The following is a 25,449-nucleotide window of genomic DNA, read 5'->3' as shown; positions in this document are numbered from 1 at the left end:
CTGGGGGTGCTCGTCCTGGGACAGAACCGTAGTGTGGCGTCTAAGGAGGAAGAGAGGGCGCCTGGGGCACCCGAAACGGAGGGACAGCTGCCCAATTTAATTTCTTCCACAGTGGGAGTAACACGTACCTTTCCCCAGCGCGGTGGAAGGGTGAACGTTAGAAATCAGACGGGATGTCTGAGAACGCCGCAGGCAGGGGGCGACCCCAGCCCGGGAGCCGGCCAGTCCCCAGGGAAGCCCGGCCCCCTAGCCGAGGTCAGAGGCGGCGCGGATCCCACGGGACTGCGGAGGCCGGGAAGGAGGTCCCCAACTCCCTGCTCCCTGCTCCCACCGGGCTGGCGGGAGGAGCGGCCCTTACCTGTGTTAGGGCGCGCGCTGTGACTGCGTCGCTGTCCGGGAACGGCCGAAGAGCAGCTCGCCTGCCCGGCGCCCGCTGGGGCTATGGGCGAGGGGCGCAGCTGGACGACTCAGTCCTGGGTCCCCGGCCAGGCGGGCGGGGATGGACGCGGCGGCTCCCGGCACTGGCAGCCGGCTAGTCGGTCAGGCCGATTGCCCTCTGCGCCGCGGCTGAGACAGCGGGAACTGGCCCCGGGAGAAGCCGCAGCCTGAGCGGCCGACTGAGGAGGCGAAGGATGGGCGTGGCCACAGGGTCGACGACCCACTCACCCGGAAGCAGTTGTGGCCGCGACTGCCCGGGAGTGGCGCTTGCCGCGGCCCGGGCTTGCACCCCGCTGGGCAAAGTACCCGGGGCTGTCACACGGCGAGCTGAGCCCCGGGCCGGCGGGTGAGGTTCCCCAAGCGGCGACGCTCCTGGCTCCCTGTTCCGCCAGTGCGAGCCGTTAGGGCCAAGCTGGAGGGAGGGCGGCGAGGCGCGGCTGCCGGTAGGGCGGGGCCCTCGGCTGCTGGCGGGGCGGAGGCCGAAGGCGGCCCTGGGCGGGTGGCTTCTCTGGGTCCCATGGTTCCTGCCCAGGCTCTCCGAACCAGGACCAGTGCCGGTAATGTGAATTAACACTTATTCCGGTTCAGGGCTGCCCCTCCCCTGATTGCCCCTAAACCCTGCGGCCTGGTGGGCTTGGGCAAGTGGGCTGGAGTAGCGCCCTGTTAGGAAACGAGTATGCGAGGGACGGAGGGTGGGTGTGGTCGAAATGCCCAAGCCTCATTTCAAAAATGAAGACGCATGACCTTAAAATTATTTCTGGAGAAGAATGCTTGCCCGAGAGGTGGAGGGGGGGCGGGGAGCGGGATGGAGGGAGGAGTATAGGTTGTTAAAAATCTGATAGATACGGACTTTATTCCGGAAGTATCTCACGAGGCACACCAGGTTCAAGGCACTGGGGAAGGACCAGGGTCGTGCATTTGAAAAGCTTACCTTAGTGGAATAGACGGGCTGAAGCAAACAAACAAGGTAATGACAGGTGTGGTAAAGCTTTGCAGGAAACACACAGAGTGATGAAAAAGATTTTGTGGACGAGGCCTCTGGCTGGATAGGATGGCTAAAGAAGACCTCTAGGAGGAAGTGATAGTTGAGGAGCCTCCTGACAAAAAAGCCACGAAATACACCTAACCACGACTTTACATACAGGGACTGCAGATTACAGAACCCCCTGAATAAGCCCACTAATTCCATGTTGAGCATCTGTCTCTAAAGCCTTCTAAGGGCTGTTTCTGTGCTGCCCACTTCCCCTGCAATTTCAGAAGGCTTGATCACCCTTACAGTTTGTGGGGGCTGGCACTGTGGCACTAATGGGGGAGGTTCGAGAGACAGGGAGAATTATACCCATCAGCTTTGAGAGACGAATTCTTTACCTTTTCACTGTTTCTATGTCACTATATTTCTCAGAGCCATGAGTAAACATTAAAACTATGATTTTTACGTTGGCTTGTTATGATCTGAATAAAATGATTAATGACATCTTTTGCCAAATTTGTTGAAGACAAAAGGAGAAGATCTATTCAGATGCAGTACCTGAATAATACCAAAACCCAACATGTATTAAATATTAACGACATAATTAATAGATTGTCTGGATAATAGATTCTCTTGCCGTTTTAATTTTTCTCCTTAGCCACTTGTTTTGATTCATGCAAACCAGCAGAAATATTTTGCATTGTGTTTCTGGGAAAAGGGACTGGGAGGTAGCTAACACTTACTGATCACCTTCTATTTACACAGCATTGTGCTAGGAACTTAAATATCTCTTCCAGTATTAGGACTAACCTTGAGATATGGGTATCATTATACCCACTTTAGTAACAAAGGCATTGAGATTCAGAGAGATTGTGACATACCTAAGGTAGCAAAACTAGTAGCTGGAAGAGCCAAAATTTGGACTCAGATCTCTCTGGCCCTACTAAATGCATCACCATAAATTATTTCATGGGCAGTCTTTCTCTGCACATTAATTGATTTATTTCTGCCAAATGTATGTGTTCCTAGATGTTTTTGGAATATGCTGACATGGGAATGCCCCCAGGTCTGTGAGGACTGGCTTCTCTGGGGTTGTATCAATAGATGAAGGAAAATTTTGCAATTGTTTATACAGTTTGGGGGGATGAGGTGGTACAGTTTGTACATTTTTGTTCCTTTCATAGCAAATTCTTCAGTTTTCTTTGATGAGGCCAAGAAATAAATTATTTCCTTTCTTAAGAGCAAATACTGATTTTTGTGGTTATCACAAAAGTTGTCTTTCACAAACACAGTAATACTGTGTTTCACACTACACATCTCTAAGAGGTGAAAGATCATTAGTTCAAACATTAAAAGTAGGATACCACTTTTGAAAGCCTAATATTTTTATTAGTAAAGTGTGTCTGGTCCAGGTGCAATGGCTCACACTTGTAATCCCACTACTTTGGGACGCCAAGGCAGGTGAATTGCATAAGCTCAGGAGTTCACGACCAGCCTGGGGAACATGGTGAAACTTTGTCTCTACAAAAAATTAGCTGGGCATGGTGGCATGTGCCTGTTAGTCTCAGCTACTTGGGAGACCCAGGTGGGAGGATTGCTTGGGCCCAGGAGATCAAGGCTGCAGTAAGATGTGATCGTGCCACTGTCCTCCAGCCTGCATGACAGAGCAGGACCCTGTCTCCAAAAAAAAAGTGTGTCTGTGTGTGTGTTAGAAACATTTTTCTAATTTTATTTAACTCCTTACAAGCCTATGGAAACCTGGCAATGTAACTGTCTTTTACTATGTATATTTGTTTTAAGTTCTTCTTCTAAGAATTCCTATCTGGATTTATTTTTTCATGTTGTTATTTTTTTCTTTTTTTCATTTGGAAATAATTATTAAAAAGTTGCAAAAATAGTACAACGGTCATGTGTAGTATTTGCCCAGTTTACCCTATTGATATCTTACATATCTATAATACCTTATTAAAACCAGGAAATTGACATACTACGGTCTTTAGGTTTTTAATTTGTTTTTATGTTTCATATCAAAAAGTTTCCATTTTGCAATAATTCATTTCTATTATATTTGACTTGGCCCTTCCTCTCCTAAATTAGCAAATGTTAATAAGCTTGTCCTGGTGCTCATCTTGAATTACAAGTTTATTTTTAAAATTATCTGGGTCAACACAATTGAAAGTGATTCATTTGTAAGGTTGTTGCTTTCTCTGGTCGTACTGTTCCATGTCATCCTGCCCTAATAAACCTGCAAAATTATACAACTTGTGTGTGTATATTTCAACACATCTACTGACCACTGCAGTTTTTTCACAGATTGTTATCAAAGGAAAACAAAGAGGAATACAAGACTCCTCATTTGACTGGATTTTTAAAAAAGTTTCTAAACATCTAACTGTCAAAACAAGAATACTGGGTGGGCATGGTGGCTAATGCCCTGTAATCCAGCACTTTGAGGGGCCAAGGTGGGCAGATCGCTTGAGCCCAAGAGTTCTAGACCAGCCTGGGCAACATGGTGAAATCCTGTCTCTACAAAAAAAAAAAAAAAAAAAAAAAGCTGGTTGTGGTGGTCCACACCTACTATGGAGTAGTCCCAGCTACTCCAGAGGCTGAGGTGGGTGGATCACTTGAGTCCTGGAGGTCAAGGCTGCAGTGAGCCATGACTACACCACTGCAAGCCAGCCTGGGTGACAGAGCAAGATCCTACCTCAAAAAAAAAAAAAGAATGCTATGGTTTTTTGGTTAGTGTGCAAAATCTCACTTATGGGTAATTCTGGTTCTGCGTGGATTCTCCTACCCAGGGCACTCACCATTTACTCCACCAGAGAATAAACAGGGAAAAAATGAAGGGTAAATTACTTTGTTCAATCTTAGTCTTGAGGAAAGGTTGATGAGAAGGGAAAATTTGGGATTTTGTGTAGGTGTCAATTATGAACACCTAATCACTGATTATCAAGTGATGGTTTTTCTGCATTATATACTTACTATAAATGAGTAAAAAACATCCTTCATATTATAGCTTATTTAACAAACTATTATTTATCTGCTGTGTATCAGACACCCAATTAGGTACTTGACACAGGGACAAAACAATCTCTGCCCTTAGGGAGCTAGAATTCCAGAGTTTCTGTTGATATATATTTTTTTAATGAGTGTTAAGCTCCCACTATGTGCTAGATAATTTGCAAATGCTAGACATCCAACGGGAAGCAAAAACAAAGCTGTTTCTTTTTCTTATGAAACTGGTAAGGGAGACAATCTCACAAAAGTACCTTCAAAATCTAACAGGTATTACAAAGGGTAGGTATGTGCTGCCATGGGGGCATAAAAGCATTGGGACTTGACCTAACCTGAGGTGTCAGAAATGCCTTCTCCTGGGAATAGATGTTTCAAGCCGAGATTTAAAAGTGCCTCAGAGTATAAACTACATGCAGAAGTGGGGGAAAGCAAGAAAGAGCAGAAATAGAGCTCATGATAGAAGCAACAGAGTCCCAGGGACTGAAGTGAGAGAATGTGAGGTGAGTCTGGAGAGTTAAGGGTCCACCATTCAGGGTCTTAGAGGCTGTGGTAAAGATTCTAATCTTTGTTCTGAAATCTGCAAACCAATCGAGTTTTTAGTGAAAGCAACATGATCAGATTTGTATTTTCAAAAGATCACTCTGACTTCAATGTTAAGAATTCATTCATGCATAGTGTCATGCACCTGTGGTCCCAGCTACTCGGGAGGCTGAGGCACAAGAATCGTTTGAACCAGGGAGGCATAGGCTGCAGTGAGTCGAGATCATGGCACTGCACTCCAGCCGGGGCCACAGAGTAAGACTTTGCTTCAAAAAAGAAAAATTTTTAAAAAAATAATTCATTTTTGGCCAGGTGTGGTAGCTCACAACAGTAAGCCCAGCACTTTGGGAGGCCAAGGTGAGAGGATTGCTTGTGCCTAGGAGTTTGAGACCAGCCTAAGCAATATAGTGGGACCCCATCTCTACAAAATACAAAAAAATGAAAAAATTAGCCAAGTGTGGTGGTGCACACCTGTAGTCTCAGCTACTCATTCTTTAAATAAATGCATCCTGAAGGCCTGCTATAGACCAAATCCTACTCTGCACAGAGAGCCCACAGCAGTGGACAACAGACAAATTCCCTATCTGTGAGGATCTCACATACAATATACAAATAATAAATAAGATAATAGTGCTGTAAGAATATTGGAACAGGGTGAGAATGAAAGGGTAGGATGGAGTTGCTATTTTATAAGCTTGAATCGTATGAAATTACTGATTTTTAAAAATAATTTTTGACCTGAGAATGACATTACACCTTAAGTTTGAATGGTTCAATCCGGTTGTGTGACGTAAGGGTCATATGGTTCAACTTAATACTTGGAAGAGTCAGAACCGATGAGGTGATCTAAAGAAAGAGAAGCAAGCCATGTAAATACCTGGGAGAAGAGCATTTCAAGCAAAAGAACAGCAAGTGCAAAGGCCCTAAAACAAAAATGTGCCTGCCATGTTTGAGAAGCAATAACAAGGCTGAAGAGTAAAGGACAAGTGGGAAGAATAGTAATAGAGGCCAGATCATACTGGTGACCATGGTAACAAATTGGCCTTTCTTTTTTTTTTTTTTTCCCCTTAAGACGGGTCTCGCTTTGTCACTCAGGCTGGAGTGCAATGGCGTGCTCATAGCTCACTGGAGCGCTGAACTTCTGGGCTCAAGTGATCTTCCTGCCTTAGCTTCCTTAGTAACTGGGACTATAGGCATCCACCACCACGCCCAGCTAAGTTTTTTTTTTTTTTTTTTTTTGAGACGGAGTCTTGCTCTGTCACCCAGGCTGGAGTGCAGTGGCGCAATCTCGGCTCGCTGCAAGCTCCGCCTCCCGGGTTCACGCCATTCTCCTGCCTCAGCCTCTCCGAGTAGCTGGGACTACAGGCGCCCGCCACCACGCCCGGCTAATTTTTTGTCTTTTTAGTAGAGACGGGGTTTCACCATGGTCTCGATCTCCTGACCTCGTGATCCTCCCGCCTCGGCCTCCCAAAGTGCTGGGATTACAAGCGTGAGCCACCGCGCCCAGCCTAAGTTTTTTTTTAAGAGATGGTATTTCATTATGTTGCCCAGGCTGGTCTTAAAACTCCTGCCCACAAGTGATCCTCCCACCTCAGCCTCCTAAAATCTTCCAAAATGCTGGGATTACAGACGTGAGCTACCACGCCCAGCCTGGTTTTTCCTCTTTGAGTGAGCTAAGCCGTGGGAGGGTTTTGAGCAGAGGAACTACACATCTGCCATTATTTAAAGGACTATTCTGTTAATGGTAGAATATAAGTGGTGGATGTAGAAGTGATTGCTGTAAAATTCTTTCAACTTTGCTGTGTGTTTGAAATGTTTCCTAATAAGAATAGTTTAAACTGGTCATTATGAATAGACTTTAGAGGAGCAAAGGTGAGAGCAGGAAGACCAGTTAGGCTATCACAATAATTCAGGTAGCAGTGGAAGTGGTAGGAAGTGGTTGGGAGCAGATGTGGTGTTTGAGTTACAAGTCAGTAATTCAGAGGAAATACCAGGTAGGAAATACAAATGTATGAATCCACCTAAAGATTAGGAAAACAAGGACAGATGTCTTGAGAATTAAAAGAAAATGCTCAGAAGTGTAGCCTAAAGCCTCTTACTCATGCTTTTGTTCTAGGCTGGTTTTGGTTGTAGATAGTTATCAGTTATTATATATTGCCATTCAGATTATTTATATGTATTACTGTCCACAACTCATTGTGTTCTAAAGGGTTTTTTTTTAATAATGTTCTTGTCTTCCCAAGCAGATTATATGCTTTTTGAGAAAAGATCTATTTTCTTGTATACACCCCACAATGCCATATTCCTAGAAGGCATTTTCAATGTTCACAGAAAATATTTGAATACAGAGTTTTCATGTCTTTTGTTTTTATAAAACATCAATTTTCTTATAAATGTTTAATTTAGACACTTGTGAAAATAAAGGTAGAGTTAGAATTTTCAATCCGTTGCAACTTATGCCCATTTCAGGTCAGACAAATAAAAAGAGAGCCTTCTGGGGGGGTAAAAAAAAAAAAAAAAGGCCCAGGTATGTACCCGTAGTAGTAATGTCAGCTACCTCAGGAAGCTTGAGCCCAGGAGTCCCAAGGCTATATGGCACCACAATTGTGCCTGTGAATAGCCACTGCACTCCAGCCTGGGCAACATAGCAAGATCCCGTTTCTTTTAAAAACAAAACAAAACAAAAAAAAAACCCAATCAGCTTTTCTCCATATTGGCTTATACTCAGACTTCATCATTGGCAGCAAGACAGTTCTCAAAAACTTTAGTTCTATACTCACTCCAGTCCAAGTCCAGCAAGAAAGAGATCCCTTCCAGTAGCTCCGAGATTCACTGAACCAATTACCTTGCTACAGTAATTTGTTAAAGGATAGGGAGTTACCTTCCCATCGTTTAACAAATTACTGTAGCAAGGAAAACTCTTGTGCTGTGATTAGCCAAATTTGAGTCATATGCTTTACCTCTGGTCCACCCAAAGATCATGGACTATAGGAGAGGAGTGGTTCCTGGAAGAGAAAAATGGAGTACTGTCACCAAATATAGAAATGGATACTGATGGTGAAAACACAATACTTACTACACCAACTAACTCAAAGGCCTATGCATTGTTCCTTAAGCTTTTGAAAGAAGTTAGTCACTGCCATGGCACTCACTTTGAATCTCTTCCAATTCCACACACAATACTGCATTTTTTCCCCTGAATCATCCGGCAGTCATATATTCAGTTGCCATTGAAAAGTAAATGCATGATTATGAAAGTTAACCAGCTGGAAGGGTCAGTATTTCAGCACATCACTTTTCAGGACACTCCCAACTGGTATTGCAGGTAGTTTCTTGTCCTTATAATTCTTTCCTGTTGTCAAGCTACCTGAAACATATTTATTTGTCCTCAATACCCTAGGGGCAGGGTGGCTGATAACTAAGGTGCCTGGGAAACACTTCAGAAGCAAGTGACAGTGAATTGGCTTAAGCCATTCATCTTTTAGACGGACGTTTACACTGTAGAATCTTGAAAGGAAAATTTTTCTACAGATAAGTCTGTTTTCAGTTCCTTTTCCATTTTGCACTGACAAGTTATTTTCCCCACATGACGTTTAATCTGCCTTACAAAATATTTTCAACATTTTAGTTCAAAATTTGCTTCAGAAAATGGATGACTTTGGTGTGAAACAATTGTTGACTCTATTTTTCTAGAATTTGGGATGGCGCCTCTAGTTTGCTGCTTCCTTGGACACCAAACATAACATTCTCTGTTCTAGGACGTGCTTCTAGTCGGTCATGAGACTGGCAGAAAATCAAACCAAACTAAATGAATGGTTGTTGAAGTTAATCTCCCATCCTGGAGCTGTGCATGCCATGGAGTAGCCAGCTTTTAACAGGCACGATCCTGATGAAAATCACTGCTCTGTGGTCCTGTTCATCAGAATTTCATATTATGGCAACTAGATTTGGGCCTGGTTTCTTTAAAAATAGATGTGATAGTGAAATAATCATGTATTATAGCCATTACAATTTCTATTGTAGGAGAAGGTGGATAATGTTTTAATGTAAAATAGTAGGTTACTAAACAATATGTTCTAGATGAACATTTAACATTTTTGTTTTAAGTAGCCAGGCATGTGTGGTGACCTATGCCTGTAGCCCTAGCTACTCAGGAGGCTGAGACGGCAGGTTTTGCTTGAGCCCAGGATTTCAAGGTTACAGTGAGCTTTGATCACATCACTGCGCTCCAGCCTGGGTGACAGAGCAAGACCCCATCTCACAAATAATAATACAAATACAGAAAAATACTAGAAAACACACCCAAATGTTAACTTCAAGGAATGGAATTATCAGTTATTTTATTTTATTTTTATTTTCTAAAATACTCAAACGTGAAATGTACCACATCTGCGGCCAGGCACGGTGGCTCACGCCTGTAATCCCAGCACTTTCAGAGAACGAGTCCGGCGGATCACCAAAGTTAAAGAGTTTGAGACTAGCCTGGCCAACATGGTGAAACTCCGTTTCTACTAAAAATACAAAATTAGCCAGGCAGGCTGGGCGCGGTGGCTCACGCTTGTAATCCCAGCACTTTGGGAGGCCGAGGCGGGCGGATCACGAGGTCAGGAGATCGAGACCATGGTGAAACCCCGTCTCTACTAAAAATACAAAAAATTAGCCGGGCATGGTGGCGGGCACCTGTAGTCCCAGCTACTCGGAGAGGCTGAGGCAGGAGAATGGCGTGAACCCGGGAGGCGGAGCTTGCAGTGAGCCGAGATTGCGCCACCGCACTCCAGCCTGGGCGACAGAGCGAGACTCCGTCTCAAAAAAAAAAAAAAAAAAAATTAGCCAGGCATAGTGGTGCATGCCGGTAGTCCCAGCTACTTAGGAGGCTGAGACTGGAGAATCATCTGAATGAAGGAGGCAGAGGTTGCAGTGAGCCGAGATCGAGCCATTGTACTCTAGCCTGGGCGACAAGAATGAAACTCTGTCTCCAAAAAAAAATTGTCTATTACTGCTATGGTCTGAATGTTGTGTCCTGCCAAAACTCATACGTTGAACTCTTAACCCCCAAGGTGATGGTATTAGAAGGTGGGGCCAAAAAAAAAAGAAGGTGGGGCCTTCCTGAGGTGATTAGACCATGACAGCAGAGCACTCATGAACAGGATTAGTGCCCTTATAAAACAGGCCTAAGAGACACCCCTCCCTGGTCCCTTATGTGATATTAGAATGAGAAAACAGCTGTCTATAAGGAAGCAGGTCCTCACCAGACACCGAATCTGCTGGCACCTTGATCTTTGCCTTCTCAGCCTCCAGAATTGTGAGAAATAAATTTCAGTTGTTTATAAGCCACCCAGGCTATATTTTGTTATAGCAGTCCAAATGGACTAAGACAAATACAAATACCACAGAATCAAAATAAAAAACTAAAAATTAAATCTAGGCTGGGTGAGGTGGCTGTAATCCTGTAATCCCAGTGCTTTGGGAGGCCAAAGTGGGAGGATCACTTGAACCCAGGAATTCAAGATCAGCCTGGGCAACATAAGGAGACCTCGTTTTTACAAAAAAAATTTTTTAAATTATGCTCGTATGGTGGCACGTGCCTGTAGTTCTAGCTACCTGGGAGGCTGAGGCAGGAGGATCACTAGAGCTAAGGAATTCGAGATTACAGTAAGCTACTATCATGTCACTCCAGCCTGAGTGACTAAGCAAGACCCTGTCTCAAAAAAAAAATCTAATTATGCTTCTTACTGCTCAAAACCATGGTAGATGTCTCTCTTGTCTTGCATACATTTTATTTTATTTATTTATTTATTTTTTTGAGACAGAATCTCACTCTGTCGCCCAGGCTGGAGTGCAGTGGTGCGATCTTGGCTCACTGCAACCTCTGCCTCCCAGGTTCACACCATTCTCCTGACTCAGCCTCCCAAGTAGCTGGGACTACAGGTGCCTGTCACCACACCCGGCTAATTTTATTTTGTATTTTTAGTAGAGACAGGGTTTCACCATGTTAGGCAGGATGGTCTCGATCTCCTGACCTCATGATCCGCCCACCTCGGCCTTCCAAAGTGCTGGGATTACAGGCGTGAGCCACGGCGCCCAGCCTTTGCATACATCATTTATTCTTCCATTTAAAATAAAAAGCACGTACAGGGCCGGGTGCGGTGGCTCACGCCTGTAATCCCAGCACTTTGGGAAGCCAAGGCAGGCAGGTCACCTGAGGTCATGAGTTCGAGACCAGCCTGATCAACATGGTGAAACCCCGTCTCTACTACAAATACAAAATTAGCCAGGTGTGGTGGTGCATGCCTATAATTCCAGCTACTTGGGAGGCTGAGGCAGGAGAGTCCCTTGAACCCAGGAGGCGGAGGTTGCATTGAGCCAATATTGTGCCATTGCACTACAGCCTGGGCAACAAGAGCAAAACTCAGTCTTAAAAAACAAACAAACAAACAAACAAAAACAGCATGTACAGTTTGTACAGATGCTAGGAGTAAAATAAGTATACAGATACAGATGTGGCTACTGTTCCCCCAGAACTAACTGTCTAGAGGAGATCTAACAAGTAAGCTAACAGAAACAGTCTAGTTTGTCACAGTCAATAACAGGGTTTCATGCATCCTCCATCAACATGCCTAAACCTTCTTTTACACATCAAATGCTGACTTTGATAGCTAAGCTACCAAGCGAGTGAAACTTGCAGTGGCAGTGACCGTCAGTCATTGCTTCAGTTTAAGCAGCATCCCTGTGGTTGTCCACATGGTATGGTAGTGTTCAGTTATTTGAGTAGTGTTCAATTATTGGAATATTTATTTGCTCTTATTTTATGAAAATGCAGATGCAAATACTAGTTATAGGAAAAGTAAGTCTTATAAATGTAATTTGAATGACCTAAAGATGGAAATCACTAGTAGGGGTGCCAGAGCAGTCAATCTTTAGCCTCAATCAGACACCAAAAATTCATTAAATAAAAGCCAGTAAATTGAGTAAAGGAAAAGGAGAAAATCAGAGAACAGGTAGAAAATCCTGGAAATATTGTTTAAGTATGTTTAGAGATTTTGGTATTACATTTTAGTTCTTCAGGAAAATATTTCTCTTTAAAGCAAAGTAAGTTTATTGTTAGATTTTTTTTTTTTAATTTTTGAGACAGAGCCTTGCTCTGTCACCCAGGATGGAGTGAGTGCAAAGGCACGATCTCACTGCAACCTCAGCCTCCTGGGTTCAATAGATTCTCCTTTCTCCTGCCTCAGCCTCCCAAGTAGCTGGGATTGCAGGTGTACACCATCACACCCAGCTAATTTTTTTTTTTTTTGAGACAGAGTCTTGCTCTGTTGCCCAGGCTGGAGCACAGTGGTGTGATCTTGGCTCACTGCAAGCTCTGCCTCCTGGGTTCACGCCATTCTCCTGCCTCAGCCTCCTGAGTAGCTGGGACTAGGGGCGCCCACCACCACACCTGGTTAATTTTTTTATATTTTCAGTAGAGGTGGGGTTTCACCGTGTTAGCCAGGATGGTGTCGATCTCCTGACCTCGTGATCCACCCACCTCGGCCTCCCAAAGTGCTGGGATTACAGGCGTGAGCCACTGTGCCCCACCAATACCCAGCTAATTTTTGTATTTTTAGTAGAGATGGGGTTTCATTATGTTGGCCAGGCTGGTCTTGAACTCCTGACCTCAGGTGATTCACCTGTCTCGGCCTCCCAAAGTGCTGGGATTACAGATGTGAGCCACGGTGCCTGGCCTATTGATAGATTTTTATTTTATTATTATTTTTTTAATAGAGACTGGGTCTTGCCATGTTGCCCAGGCTGGTCTTGTACTCCTGAGCTCAAGCAATCTTTCCACGTTGGCCTCCCAAAGCACAGAATGTACTTTAAATCACTTATCACATCAATGGTGTTAAAATTGACAAGTTCAGAATGATACTAAGAAAATAAATTCAGGCCAGGTGCGGTAGCTCACCTGTAATCTGAGCACTTTGGGAGGCCAAGGTAGGAAGATCGCTTGAGCCCAGGAGTTCAAGACCAACCCATATAAAAATCTAATTATGCTTCTTACTGCTCAAAACCATGGTAGATGTCTCTCTTGTCTTGCATACATTTTATTTTATTTTATTTATTTTTTTTTTTTCTGAGAGGGAGTCTCGCTCTGTCGCCCAGGCTGGAGTGCAGTGGCGCAATCTCGGCTCACTGCAACCTCTGCCTCCCAGGTTCAAGCTATTCTCCTGCCTCAGCCTCCCCAGTAGCTGGGATTACAGGTGCGCACCACCACACCCAGCTAATTTTTTGTATTTTTTAGTAGAGACAGGGGTTTCACCATGCTGGTCTCAAACTCCTGAGTGATCCGCCCGCTTCAGCCTCCCAAAGTACTGGGATTACATGGGATTACAGGCATAAGCCACTGCGTCTGGCCTTCTTTTTTTTTTTTTTTTTTTTTTGTATGTTTGGACATTTTCGTAACAAGAAGTTAAATTTTAAATAAGTAAGTAAATAAAGGCTTTAGTGCAATTTATGTCTGCACTTGGCTTATGCCCTGGGGAAGAGACTGAATGAATGAATCCAAAGAACTGTAATACTGGGATCCCTGTACCACTTGGTTTTGAGTGCTCTTGTCTAAATGTGTAATCCTGAGGAAAAAGGCATCTCCCTTCCTTTTTTAGTGGAAGTCTTGAAGGAAGGTGTACCAGTATCAGCCCCAGCGAGGACACAAATCTCAATCCAAGTCATTTCTTTCAGATGGCCTATGTGTCAGCAAGAGATCACAGTATTGGTAGCTGGAACTTGGGTTTGAGATGGGCTGCAATTGTTTCTGACTGGGGCTTTAGTAGACATAAGGACACTGTGCTCAAATCCTGTGGTCAGCAGTGGAAGTTGACAAAAGGCATGGCTTTTCAAGGGTATAACTGACAAAGATATTGCTTTAAAACATTTCAGAATCAGCAGTGACACCAGGCTCTCAGCTTCTGCAGCAGCTAGGATGATACCTTCCAGAGCAATCAGCTGTGGTTGTGACCACTGTGACTCCTAAGCTTATCAGGGGAAGGAGGTTGAGCTAAGAGGGGAGAAGGAAAGGTCTAGATTTTCCACTAATCTAGGCGCATGCAGCTTGAGTTGACAAACTAAAGGCATCCTTATGGTGAGATGTCTTATGTTCCTCAGCTGGTGAAGCAGGATTTACTCATTACCTGTTCTTGAATTGTATGATTGTAGCATTATATTTTACGGAAACAACTTTTGACTATGATTCAGAGATGTGACTAGAGTATCTCTCCCACTCCCTTGTCACTTGTGTAATCTTGGACAGGTTGATCTTCTTTAAACTAGGATAATAAGACCTTGCCTGTCTACCTCCAGGGTTGTTGTGAGGATCATAAAAGATAATATATAAAACTATAATTTTTGTAAACTAACTGTATAAATCTAGGCATCATTATTATTGTAAGTGACTAAGTGATTTATATCTTAAAGCCCCTTATTTTCCTTGATTCTATGTTAACAATAAATATTTAATTAGTATGCTATAAAATTAGATAGTCCCAAAAAACTACAAAGAAATGTAGTATATAGTATGATCTTTCTACGTTCTGCTATGTTACATAGGAATTCCTGGGAATAAGAAAAATTTTATCCAGTTACTATTTTATAGTTATATCCTTGACTATATTCTCATCAATTTAGGAGACAAGTTACTATTTATTCCATAAATAGTGCCAATTATTTTATAATCTCAATTTAAGAAGTCAATATTTCTTATGTTCAATAATGTATAATCAGGCCAGGCATGGTGGCTCATGCCTATAATCCTAGCACTTTGGGAGGCTGAGGCGGGTGGATCATTTGAGGTCGGGAGTTTGAGACCGGCCTGACCAACATGGTGAAACCCCGTCTCTACTAAAAATACAAAAATTAGCCGGGTGTGGTGGCATGCGCCTGTAATCCCAGCTACTTGGGAGGCTGAGCCGAGATCGTGCCACTACACTCAAGTCTGGGCAACAGAGCAAGATTACATCTCAAAAATAAATAAATAAATAAAATAAAATACAAAAATAAACATACAAAAATTAGCTGGGAGTGGTGGTGTGCACCTGTAATCCCAGCCACTTGGGAGGCTGAGGCAGGAGAATCACTTAAACCCAGGAGGTGGAGGCAAGCTCGAACGCTGCACTCCAGCCTAGGCAACAGAGCAAGACTCCGTCTCAAATAATAACAATAATAATAATGTATAATCAGTCAGGAGATTAGAGCAGAAGTTGGTAAAGTGTGCCCCACAGAATGAATCTGGCCACTATGGCCTGAAAACTAAGAATCATTTTGACATTTTTAAAATGTTCTTTTAAAAAAAATCAAAGAATACATTATGCATGACACCTGAAAATTATATAAAATTCAAATTGCAGTGTCGGCCAGGTGCAGTGGCTCACACCTGTAATCCCAGCACTTTATGAGGCCGAGGCAGGCTAGTTCGAGACCAGCCTGACCAACCCCATCTCTATTAAAAATACAAAAATTAGCCAGGCGTGGTGGCACGTCCTGTAATCCTAGCTACTCAGGAGGCTGAGGCAGGAGAATCGCTTGAACCTGGGAGGCAGAGGTTGCAGTGAGCTGAGATCCTGCCATTGCACTCCAGCCTGGGCAACAAGAGTGAAACTCCATCTCAGAAAAAAAAAAAAAAAAAAAAAAAAGGGCCAGGTCGAGTGGCTCACGCCTGTAATCCCAGCACTTTGGGAGGCTGAGGCCGGTGGATCACCTGAGGTCGGGAGTTCGAGACCAGCCTGACCAACATGGAGAAACCCCATATCTACTAAAAGTACAAAATTAGCCAGATGTGGTGGCACATGCCCGTAATCCCGGCTACTCTGGAGGCTGAGGCAGGAGAATCGCTTGAACCCACGAGGTGGAAGTTGCAATAAGCCGAGATCACACCATTGCACTCCAGCCTGGGCAACAAGAGCAAAACTCCATCTCAAAAACAAAAACAAAAATTGCAGTGTCTATTTATTAAGACATGGCCACACCCATTCATTTATGTACCATCTGTGGCTACAACAGCAGTTGAGTAGTTATGAGAGAAATCATGTGGTCCACAAAGACGAAAATATTTACTATCTGGCTCTTTATAGAAAAGTTTGCCTCCCCTTAGACTAGATGATTCAAAGGGATAGAAATAAAAATGTTTTTCTAAGTTGCTAGCTCCCTGTTAGTATAAATAAACCTGGGATATAGGTACTCAAATGATGCATATTTCAAAAACTCAGCTATGGTTTTCTAAATGAAATTACATTTAATTTTTTTTTTTTTTTTTTGAGACAGGGTCTCACTCTGTCTCCCAGGCCAAGCTGGAGTGCAGTGGCGTGATCTCAGCTCACGGCAACCTCCGCCTCCTGGGTTCAAGGGATTCTCCTGCCTCAGCCTCCCAAGTAGCTGGGGTTACAGACATGCACCACTACACCCGGCTAATTTTTGTATTTTTAGTAAAGATGGGGTTTCACCATGTTGGCCAGGCTGGTCTCAAACACCCCACCTCAGGTGATCCACCCACCTCAGCCTCTCAAAGCGCTGGGATTACAGGCATGAGCTACCGTGCCCAGCCAATTTTTTTTAAGGCAGGATCTCACTCTGTTAACCAGAGTGCAGTGCTGCAATCTTGGCTCACTGCAACCACTCCTTCCTGGGCTCAAGGGATACTCCAGCCTCAGCCTCCTGAGTAGCTGCAGTTATGGTTTTAACATGCAATGACCAACTAAGCCAATTTCAAGAAATTAAAAGCCAATTTTGTTTTTGAGACAGTCTCACTTTATTGCCCAGGCTGGAGTGCAGTGGCACAATCTCAGTTCACTGCAACCTCCATCTCCTGGTTCAAGTGATTCTCCTGCCTCAGCCTCCCAGGTTTCTAGGACTACAGGTGCGTGCCACCATGCCCAGCTAATTTTTATATTTTTTTAGAGACAGGGTTTCACCATGTTGGCCAGGCTGGTCTCGAACTCCTGACCTCAGGTGATACGCCCACCTTGGCCTCCCAAAGTGCTGGGATTACAGGCGTGAGCCATTGCGCCCAGCCACGAAAATCTTATTTACAAAATGTACTAAATAAAATATGAATAAGTATAATGCAATTAAATAATCTAAAAATTTCCCATTTTGCTCATTGATGGTGGCAGAAAAAAAGAGAATTGGGATTATATTAGTTCTCTGACTAACATACAATAGAAACTGACTCTGATTAAGGGAAGAAGGGGTTTATTGGAAAGAGGATTCTGGAGTAGTTCCAGAACTGAGGGAAGAGCTAGAGATCATGACCTTTGGAAGGACAGGAAACTGGGAAGCTCCAGGTCCTTACCAGCAGGTGACCCTGGGCCTGCTCTCAGGGCACATCTATGAGACTTCAAGAGCCTTTCATTTGAGTTTCAAGTTTTATGGAGAAATAAATTGATGGGCCCAGTTTATGGCCAGGTAGCCAAAGGGAGGGAATAATGTGATTGGTAACCTCCCTGGAGTCCCATGGTTGAAATGGAGAAGGAAGAAAGGAGAGGTAAGTAGGATTAAGGGATGCCAGGCCAATGAGAACCAACAGATGTGTGCACAGCTTGTCAGGAAACGTGGGCTATAATCTCAACTTCACCAAACGGGTGAATATACTGGGCTTCAGTATTATGTTCAATATGTAATAATTATATATTAGTGTAAAAGGAGGGGCAAAAGACCCATCTGCCATAAAATTATTCATTGGCCACAGTGCAGAGGATTTGGTTTTTTTGAGTTAAAGAACATTTTTTTTTTTCTTAAGAGACAGGGTCTCGCTCTGTCACTCAGGCTGGAGTGCAGTGGCACTATCATATCTTACTGTAACCTTGAATTCCTGGCCTCAAGCCATTGTCCCGAATCAGCCTCCCAAAGTGTTGGGATTATAGGCATAAGCCACCACACCAGGCCAAGAGCTTTGTATATTCATATACAGAATTCATAAACAGTTCACTTGAACCAACAAGAAAAGACATCAAATAGTGCTTGACTTCATTACTTATTAGGCAGATGCCAAATACTTTTCTTTCTTTTCTTTTTTTTTTTTTTTGAGACAAGGTCTCCCTCTGTCACCCAAGTTGGAGTGCAGTGGCAAGATCATGGCTCATTGCAGCCTCCACCTCCCACGCTCAAGCGATTCTCCCACCTCAGCCTCCCAAGTAGCTGGAACTACAGGAATGTGCCACTGTAGCCAGCTAATTTCCTTTTATTTTTAGTAGAGATGGGTTTTCGCCATGTTGCCCAGGCTGGTCTCAAACTCCTAGTGATCTGCCTGCCTCAGCCTCCCAGAGTGCTGAGATTACAGGTGTGAACCACCATGCCCCACCTAGAGATACAAATTAAAACCACCATGAGATAATACTGCGTATCTACTAGAATAGGTAAAACGAAAAAGACAGACAATACCAAGTTCTGGTAAGGATGTGGGGCAAGTGGAACTTTCATACATTGTATGTTTGTTTGTTTGTTTTGGGACAGTCTCTTGCTCTGTTGCCCAGGCTGGAATGCAGTGGTGTGATCTTGGCTAACAGCAACCTCTGTCTCCCGGGATCTAGCAATTCTCCTGCCTCAGCCTCCCAAATAGCTGGGATTACAGGCATGCACCACCACGCCTAGCTAATTTTTGTACTTTTTTAGTAGAGATGGGGTTTCGCCACGTTGACCAGGCTGGTCTTGAACTCCTGACTCCAGGTGATCTGCCCGCCTCAGCCTCCTACAGTGCTGGGATTAGAAGCATGAGCCACCGTGCCCAGCCTACTTTCATACATTGTTAAAAGCAGTATCAAATGATACAACCATGTTGGAGAACTCTTTGGCAATACACACTAAAGCGGAACACATTCATGCCCCAGAATCCATAAATTCCACTTCTACTTATGTACCTAGGCACCTAACATACTCTTCCTTAATGGGTTTAGGCCTGGGGTCACAAACTCAAATGCACACAGAGTCTATCATATGACCAATTGTGGTAGACAGTAGGGAGTGTCAAGGACTGTGGTTAAACTGAAGAGCTCTCTATTAAGATTACGTTAAAAAAAAAAAAAAAAAAGCCTGGCCAACATGGTGAAACCCCATCTCTACTAAAAATACAAAAATTAGCCGGGCTTCGTGGCAGGCACCTGTAATCCCAGCTACTTGGGAGGCCGAGGTAGGAGAATTGCTTGAGCACAGGAGGCAGAGGTTATAGTGAGCTGAGATTGCTCCACTGCATTCCAGCCTGGGCAACAAAGAAAGACCGTCTCAAAAAGAAAAAAAAGAGAGGAGTTCTTATCTACACCTGTAGCCATGCTTTCCAAGGGCTCATTGCAATTTGTGCAGGTCTTCAGATGCAAGAAGACAGCCACAGCTGTGGCACACTGCAAACGCAGCAATCAAGGTGAACAGGCGGCCCCTGGAGATGATCGAGCTGTACACACTGATATACGAGCTGCTGGAACCAGTTCTGCTTCTGGACAAGGAGTGATTGGCTGGCATGGACATGTCCATGTGAAAGGTGGTGAGCACATGGCCTAGATATATGCTATCCATCAGTCCAGCTTCAAAGCCCTGGTGTCCTATTACCAGAAGTATGTGGATGAGTTTTCCAAGAAGGAGATCAAAGACAAAGATCAAAGACGTCCTCATACAGTACGACTGGACCCTGCTGGTGGCTGACCCCCACCACCACTAATCCAAAAAATCAAGAGACCCTGGTACCCATGCTTGCTACCCGAAATCCTACCAATAAGTCCATCACGAGAATAGGGGTTTACAGGCCAGGCACGGTGGCTCACGCCTGTAATCCCAGCACTTTGGAAGGCAGAGGCAGGCAGATCACGAGGTCAGGAGATCAAGACCATCCTGGCTAACACAGTGAAACCTCGTCTCTACTAAAAATACAAAAAATTAGCCGGGCGTGGTGGCGGGCGCCTGTAGTCCCAGCTACTCGGGAGGCTGAGGGAGGAGAATGGCGTGAACCCAGGAGGCAGAGCTTGCAGCGAGCCGAGATCGCGCCACTGCACTCCAGCCTGGGAGACAGAGCGAGACTCTGTCTCAAAAAAAAAAAAAAAAGAGAGAATTGGGGTTTACTTGTATAATAAACAATGTTTGAGGGATTTTAAAAAAAAAACAGAGATGATCCTTTTGTAGTTCATGAGCATGATGATTGGGTGTTCCCGCCCATGTGTGAGATAAGCCACCCTCGAACCTTGTTACCATGTCGACATATTACCCGACTGACGTGAGAAAAACAAAAAAAAAGGAAAAAAAAAGGAGATTATGTTAAGTGCCTGGGAAATACTCTCCTTACTGAGGAAGAAACACCTGGCCAGTTGTACACACTGGCCAGGAGATCATTTTAAGTAGAAGTTATTCAAGTGGGTACTGTGGACACCATTTGGTATAACTGCACATCACTCTTGTTCACTTTCCTCTGGCGATAGCCCCTGCTGCCATGTCTAGACTTCAAGGTTTTGCCTCTCTCTCAATGTCTAATTGCTCTTGAGTGGACACCTTACCCAAGCCAGGAGCAGTGGATTCTGTTGGCGCTCTGCCCAGAGCTCCTTGACTAGGCAGTGCACCATCCGCCAGCTGCTGTGAATGTCAGCTACGAACACCTCACAGGTGGCCCTGCTATTGAATCATCTTGCCCAAAAATGCTTGAGAAAGTATGTTCTCCCCCTGGAGGGAGAGGAACACCGTTGCTTCAAAGTGGGATAACTCAGTCGCGTCATTCACTCTCCAGGTCCCACCACCGGATCAGGCTGAGGCTAGGCTTGCTTAGCTCTGTCACCTGTCCCACCCTGCTTCCCTCACTCCCGTAACAGATTTCTCCTGAGAGCACTCTCTCCATGCATCACACCAGAATCCCTCTGCCTTTCGGCAACCCAAGTTAAGTCATAGGGCTCGTAAGATCCTTTTATCCCAAAGAACCAGAGAGCTTGGGCACACTGAAACAGAATCATATCATTGGCAACACAACCATGAACTCCTGGTGCTCCGTTTCTTCCCTTGCTGAGCTGTGGTTATCCAGCTTTCTTTTTGATTTCATCAAAGCCCACAGGAGCTTCCCAATAATCCTCCTTTTTGTTTAAGTCAGCCAAAGTTTCCTTTTTTTCCCTGAATCCAATATAACCTTAACTAATGTGATGGGTAACCAAGGCCTGACCTAACGTGGCTTTGGAAATATGACCCAATACTTTATGGGACAACCTCAGTTGGAATCCTGAGGGAAAAATTAATTGATTGCCCTTCCTATCCCTAGGCATTAGTAACTAGAAATGTTGCTGGGAGCACTCCCTGTCTTTAATCCTCCAGGAATTTGCCTTTCTGGGGAGCTAATTTGTTACTCATGGCTGTTTTCCTGAGACCTTGTGATTCCCTGGAGGCAGAGGAGTTAAATTACTTCCACTGGCCATCACACCCTTGCATCTTTTGTTGTTTCCAGTACTGTCAGGAAGGCTCTAACATCTCTCTGAGCCTTCTTGTTTCTGAAAAATGCTTTTCTTCATCCTTGTATTTCTGTGTGTGTACACATGTGCTACATTTGCACACATGTTAGGAAAGTAGAAGGAGGTCGGGGGAAGTCGGAGGAGTGGTCAGATTTCAGAACACTGAACCATGGGTTATAAATAAAGGGTGACACAACACAAGCCTGATTAGTTCCACTCAGAATTGCTCACTGATTCTTCAGAAAATTGATCCTTCTGACCCAGACACTCCTCTCTCAGTAGTCAAAGGCAGCTTTTGTTTGAGTCAGTAATTGTGCCTCTATAGGAATTTTTTTTTTTTTTTTTTTTTTTTTTTTTTTTTTTTTTGAGACGGAGTCTCGCTGTCGCCCAGGCTGGAGTGCAGTGGCGCGATCTCGGCTCACTGCAGGCTCCGCCCCCTGGGGTTCACGCCATTCTCCTGCCTCAGCCTCCCGAGTAGCTGGGACTACAGGCGCCCGCCACCTCACCCAGCTAATTTTTTGTATTTTTAGTAGAGACGGGGTTTCACCGTGTTAGCCAGGATGGTCTCGATCTCCTGACCTCGTGATCCGCTCGCCTCGGCCTCCGAAAGTGCTGGGATTACAGGCGTGAGCCACCGCGCCCGGCCCTCTATAGGAATTTTATGGAGTTTAGCCCAAGAAAATGTCCTATCCAAGCCAAATGTGAGTATGGTAGAATACTATTTAAGAGACTAACCTACATTCTCCAATGGGCATGTCCTCCTCTTCTTTCCCTTCATTCAAGCAGCCATGTGGTCTCAGGGAGACATGCCGCAGAGAGAAGAATGAAAAGTTGACAAGTTTTTCTGACTTGTTTCTAATAATAGATGCCATAAACTGTTAGTTCACTGATCTTCGAACACCCACACATGAGTGCCACTGTTTTGGCCCACACAGTACTTTTTTAAAGTATGATTCTGTTCACATGAGGCTCAGCTCTCCAGGTCACCACAGACCCCAGCATTCCTTATTGTCTGTCACAATTTACATTACCTGCCTGGCCTGTTTCTGTGTACACTTGAATCTGTGACCCCAGGCTTAAACACATTAAGGAAGTTTATATTAGGTGCCTAGGAAGCAAACATTGTTTCCTCTTAGGAAGACCCAGAAGATTAAGAGAGGGAAGGTTTCCCTCTTAAGAGGAAAAACCCTAGGGTTATAGTCAATAATGAGCCAGGGCCTCTTCTTTGTATCACAGAGGGTGGAAATTCTGGACTCTCAGGCCTGGAACACGTGGGTCCAAATGCCTGAGGAGATGGGGGAGTTACAGAAGGAACAGTACTCCCAAGACAGGAGAGAGAGAAAGAGGCACATGTGAGGGCCTTGAGTCACAGTGAGGAAATTCTCCCTGCAGCCACCCACTAAGTCCCCTTCTTTTTCCCACATGATTCATCCACCAAACAGATATTTAGTTAAGTGTTCACTGTGTTCACTCTGTGCCAGCAATGAACCAACATTTGTGGGCTTTTCGTTATGTAATCTCTCTCTCTCCATCCATCCAGATTCTGAAATATTTCCAAGAAAATGCCACCACTTGCTTTACCTCCTGAGGCCCCTTGAATACCCCTTTGCCTTGAATGAGAGAGAGAAAATTGTTTTTCCTTCATTCATATAATTCTGGAATGATAGCTCTGAAAAAGCCATGAGAGCTGATGAAGGTCCCCTATCTCCAAGCAAGAAAAGAAATGAAGAAGATTTGGTCTCTTTGGTTCACCACTGTATCCCTAGCAGTGTCTTGAACAATGCCTGACACATAGTAGGCTCTCAGTGTTTATTTGTTGAATGAATGACCAGCTAAGCAGTTAAGGGCAGAGTGGGTCCCAGTTGCCACATGTCCTGAATCTTTATCCAGGCTCTTTCCCAAACTGCAGGTTAGCAGAGGGAAAGCCAATTTTTTTTTTCTGTGTGCAAGATATTTCTTTTTTTATTATTATTATACTTTAAATTCTAGGGTACATGTGCACAACGTGCAGGATAGTTACATATGTATACATGTGCCATGTTGGTGTGCTGCATCCTGTAACTTGTCATTTAACATTAGGTATATCTCCAAATGCTATCCCTCCCCCCTCCCCCAACCCCACAACAGGCCCCGGTGTGTGATGTTCCCCTTCCTGTGTCCATGTGTTCTCATTGTTCAATTCCCACCTATGAGTGAGAACATGCAGTGTTTGGTTTTTTGTCCTTGCTGAGAATGATGGTTTCTAGCTTCATCCATGTCCCTACAAAGGACATGAACTCATCCTTTTTTATGGCTGCACAGTATTCCATGGTGTGTATGTGCCACATTTTCTTAATCCAGTCTATCATTGTTGGACATTTGGGTTGGTTCCAAGTCTTTGCTATTGTGAATAATGCCGCTATAAACATACATATGCGTGTGTCTTTATAGCAGCATGATTTATAATCCTTTGGGTATATACCCAGTAATGGGATGGCTGGGTCAAATGATATTTCTAGTTCTAGCTCCCTGAGGAATCGCCACACTGACTTCCACAATGGTTGAACTAGTTTACAGTCCCACCAACAGTGTAGAAGTGTTCCTGTTTCTCCACATCCTCTCCAGCACCTGTTGTTTCCTGACTTTTTAATGATCACCATTCTAACTGGTGTGAGATGGTATCTCATTGTGGTTTTGATTTCCATTTCTCTGATGGCCAGTGATGATGAGCATTTTTTCATGTGTCTTTTGGCTGCATAAATGTCTTCTTTATTTCATTTTATTTTTATTTTATTTTTTATTTTTTGAGATGGAGTCTTGCTCTGTCCCCCAGGCTGGAGTGCATTGGCGAGATAGCTCACTGCAAGCTCCGCCTCCTGGGTTCACGCCATTCTCCTGCCTCAGCCTCCTGAGTAGCTGGGACTACAGCCCGCCAACACGCCCGGCTAATTTTTTGTATTTTTAGTAGAGACGGGGTTTCACCGTGTTAGCCAGGATGGTCTCAATCTCCTGACCTCGTGATCCGCCCGCCTCGGCCTCCCAAAGTGCTGGGATTACAGGCTTGAGCCACCCCACCCGGCCATAAATGTCTTCTTTTGAGAAGTGTCTGTTCATGTCCTTGGCCCACTTTTTAATGGGGTTGTTTGTTTTTTTCTTGTAAATTTGTTTGAGTTCATTGTAGATTCTGGATATTAGCCCTTGGTCAGATGAGTAGATTGCAAAAATTTTCTCCCATTCTGTAGGTTGCCTGTTTGCTCTAATGGTAGTTTCCTTTGCTGTGCAGAAGCTCTTTAGTTTAATTAGATCCCATTTGTCAATTTTGGCTTTTGTTGCCATTGCTTTTGGTGTTTTAGACATGAAGTCCTTGCCCAATCCATCTTGAATTAATTTTTGTATAAGGTGTAAGGAAGGGATCCAGTTTCAGCTTTCTACATATGGCTAGCCAGTTTTCCCAGTGCCATTTATTAAATACGGAATCGTTTCCCCATTTCTTGTTTTTGTCAGGTTTGTCAAAGATCAGATGGTTGTAGATATGCAGCATTATTTCTGAGGGCTCTGTTCTGTTCCATTGATCTATGTCTCTGTTGTGGTACCAGTACCATGCTGTTTTGGTTACTGTAGCCTTGTAGTATAGTTTGAAGTCAGCTAGTGTGATGTCTCCAGCTTTGTCCTTTTGGCTTAGGATTGACTTGGCAATGCAGGCTGTTTTTTGGTTCTATATGAACTTTAAAGTCATTTTTTCCAATTCTGTGAAGAAAGTCATTGATAGCTTGATGGGGATGGCATTGAATCTATAAATTACCTTGGGCAGCATGGCCATTTTCACGATATTGATTCTTCCAGCCCATGAGCATGGAATGTTCTTCCATTTGTTTGTATCCTCTCTTATTTCATTGAGCAGTGGTTTGTAGTTCTCCTTGAAGAGGTCCTTCACATCCCTTGTAAGTTGGATTCCTAGGTATTTTATTCTCTTTGAAGCAATTGTGAATGAGAGTTCACTCATGATTTGGCTGTCTGTCTGTTATTGGTTTATGAGAATGCTTGTGATTTTTCATCTCAGCCCAAAATCTCCTTAAG

The 25,449-nt window shown here is 44.1% G+C and overlaps 1 protein-coding gene, 1 long non-coding RNA gene, 1 other non-coding gene and 1 pseudogene across 18 annotated transcripts in view; 3 read left to right on the top strand and 1 right to left on the bottom strand.

Annotated features, from left to right (window-relative positions):
• LRRFIP2 (LRR binding FLII interacting protein 2) overlaps nucleotides 1-1,513 on the bottom strand; it is a 133,126-nt gene extending 131,613 nt beyond the window's left edge. For 7 of the 15 annotated variants that reach the window (XM_055283364.2, XM_055283375.2, XM_055283389.2 and 4 more), the window contains exon 1: nucleotides 359-708. The gene's annotated coding sequence lies outside the window, so the exon portion shown is untranslated. Of the gene's footprint in view, nucleotides 1-128; nucleotides 783-1,369 lie in introns of those variants that run through there. The other 8 variants (XM_055283380.2, XM_063612224.1, XM_063612248.1 and 5 more) reach the window with 5 other exon arrangements.
• The window catches only part of LOC134731750 (uncharacterized), a 34,857-nt gene continuing 10,109 nt past the window's right edge, over nucleotides 702-25,449 (top strand). Inside the window, exon 1 of one of the 2 annotated variants that reach the window (XR_010114327.1) lies at nucleotides 702-784. This is a non-coding gene — a long non-coding RNA (uncharacterized lncRNA). Of the gene's footprint in view, nucleotides 785-924; nucleotides 996-25,449 lie in introns of those variants that run through there. The other variant, XR_010114326.1, reaches the window with a different exon arrangement.
• Nucleotides 19,250-19,634, top strand: LOC129489156 (small ribosomal subunit protein uS9-like; annotated as a pseudogene).
• LOC129461669 (small nucleolar RNA U13) lies at nucleotides 20,081-20,184 on the top strand. Its single transcript, XR_008650646.1, has one exon. It is a non-coding gene; the product is annotated as a small nucleolar RNA U13 (small nucleolar RNA).

Source organism: Symphalangus syndactylus, chromosome 1 (genome assembly GCF_028878055.3).
Source record: "Symphalangus syndactylus isolate Jambi chromosome 1, NHGRI_mSymSyn1-v2.1_pri, whole genome shotgun sequence".
Lineage (NCBI taxonomy): Eukaryota > Metazoa > Chordata > Mammalia > Primates > Hylobatidae > Symphalangus > Symphalangus syndactylus.
The sequence above is the reverse complement of the archived record's forward strand: the minus strand, read 5'-3'. Positions and strand labels throughout refer to the sequence as shown.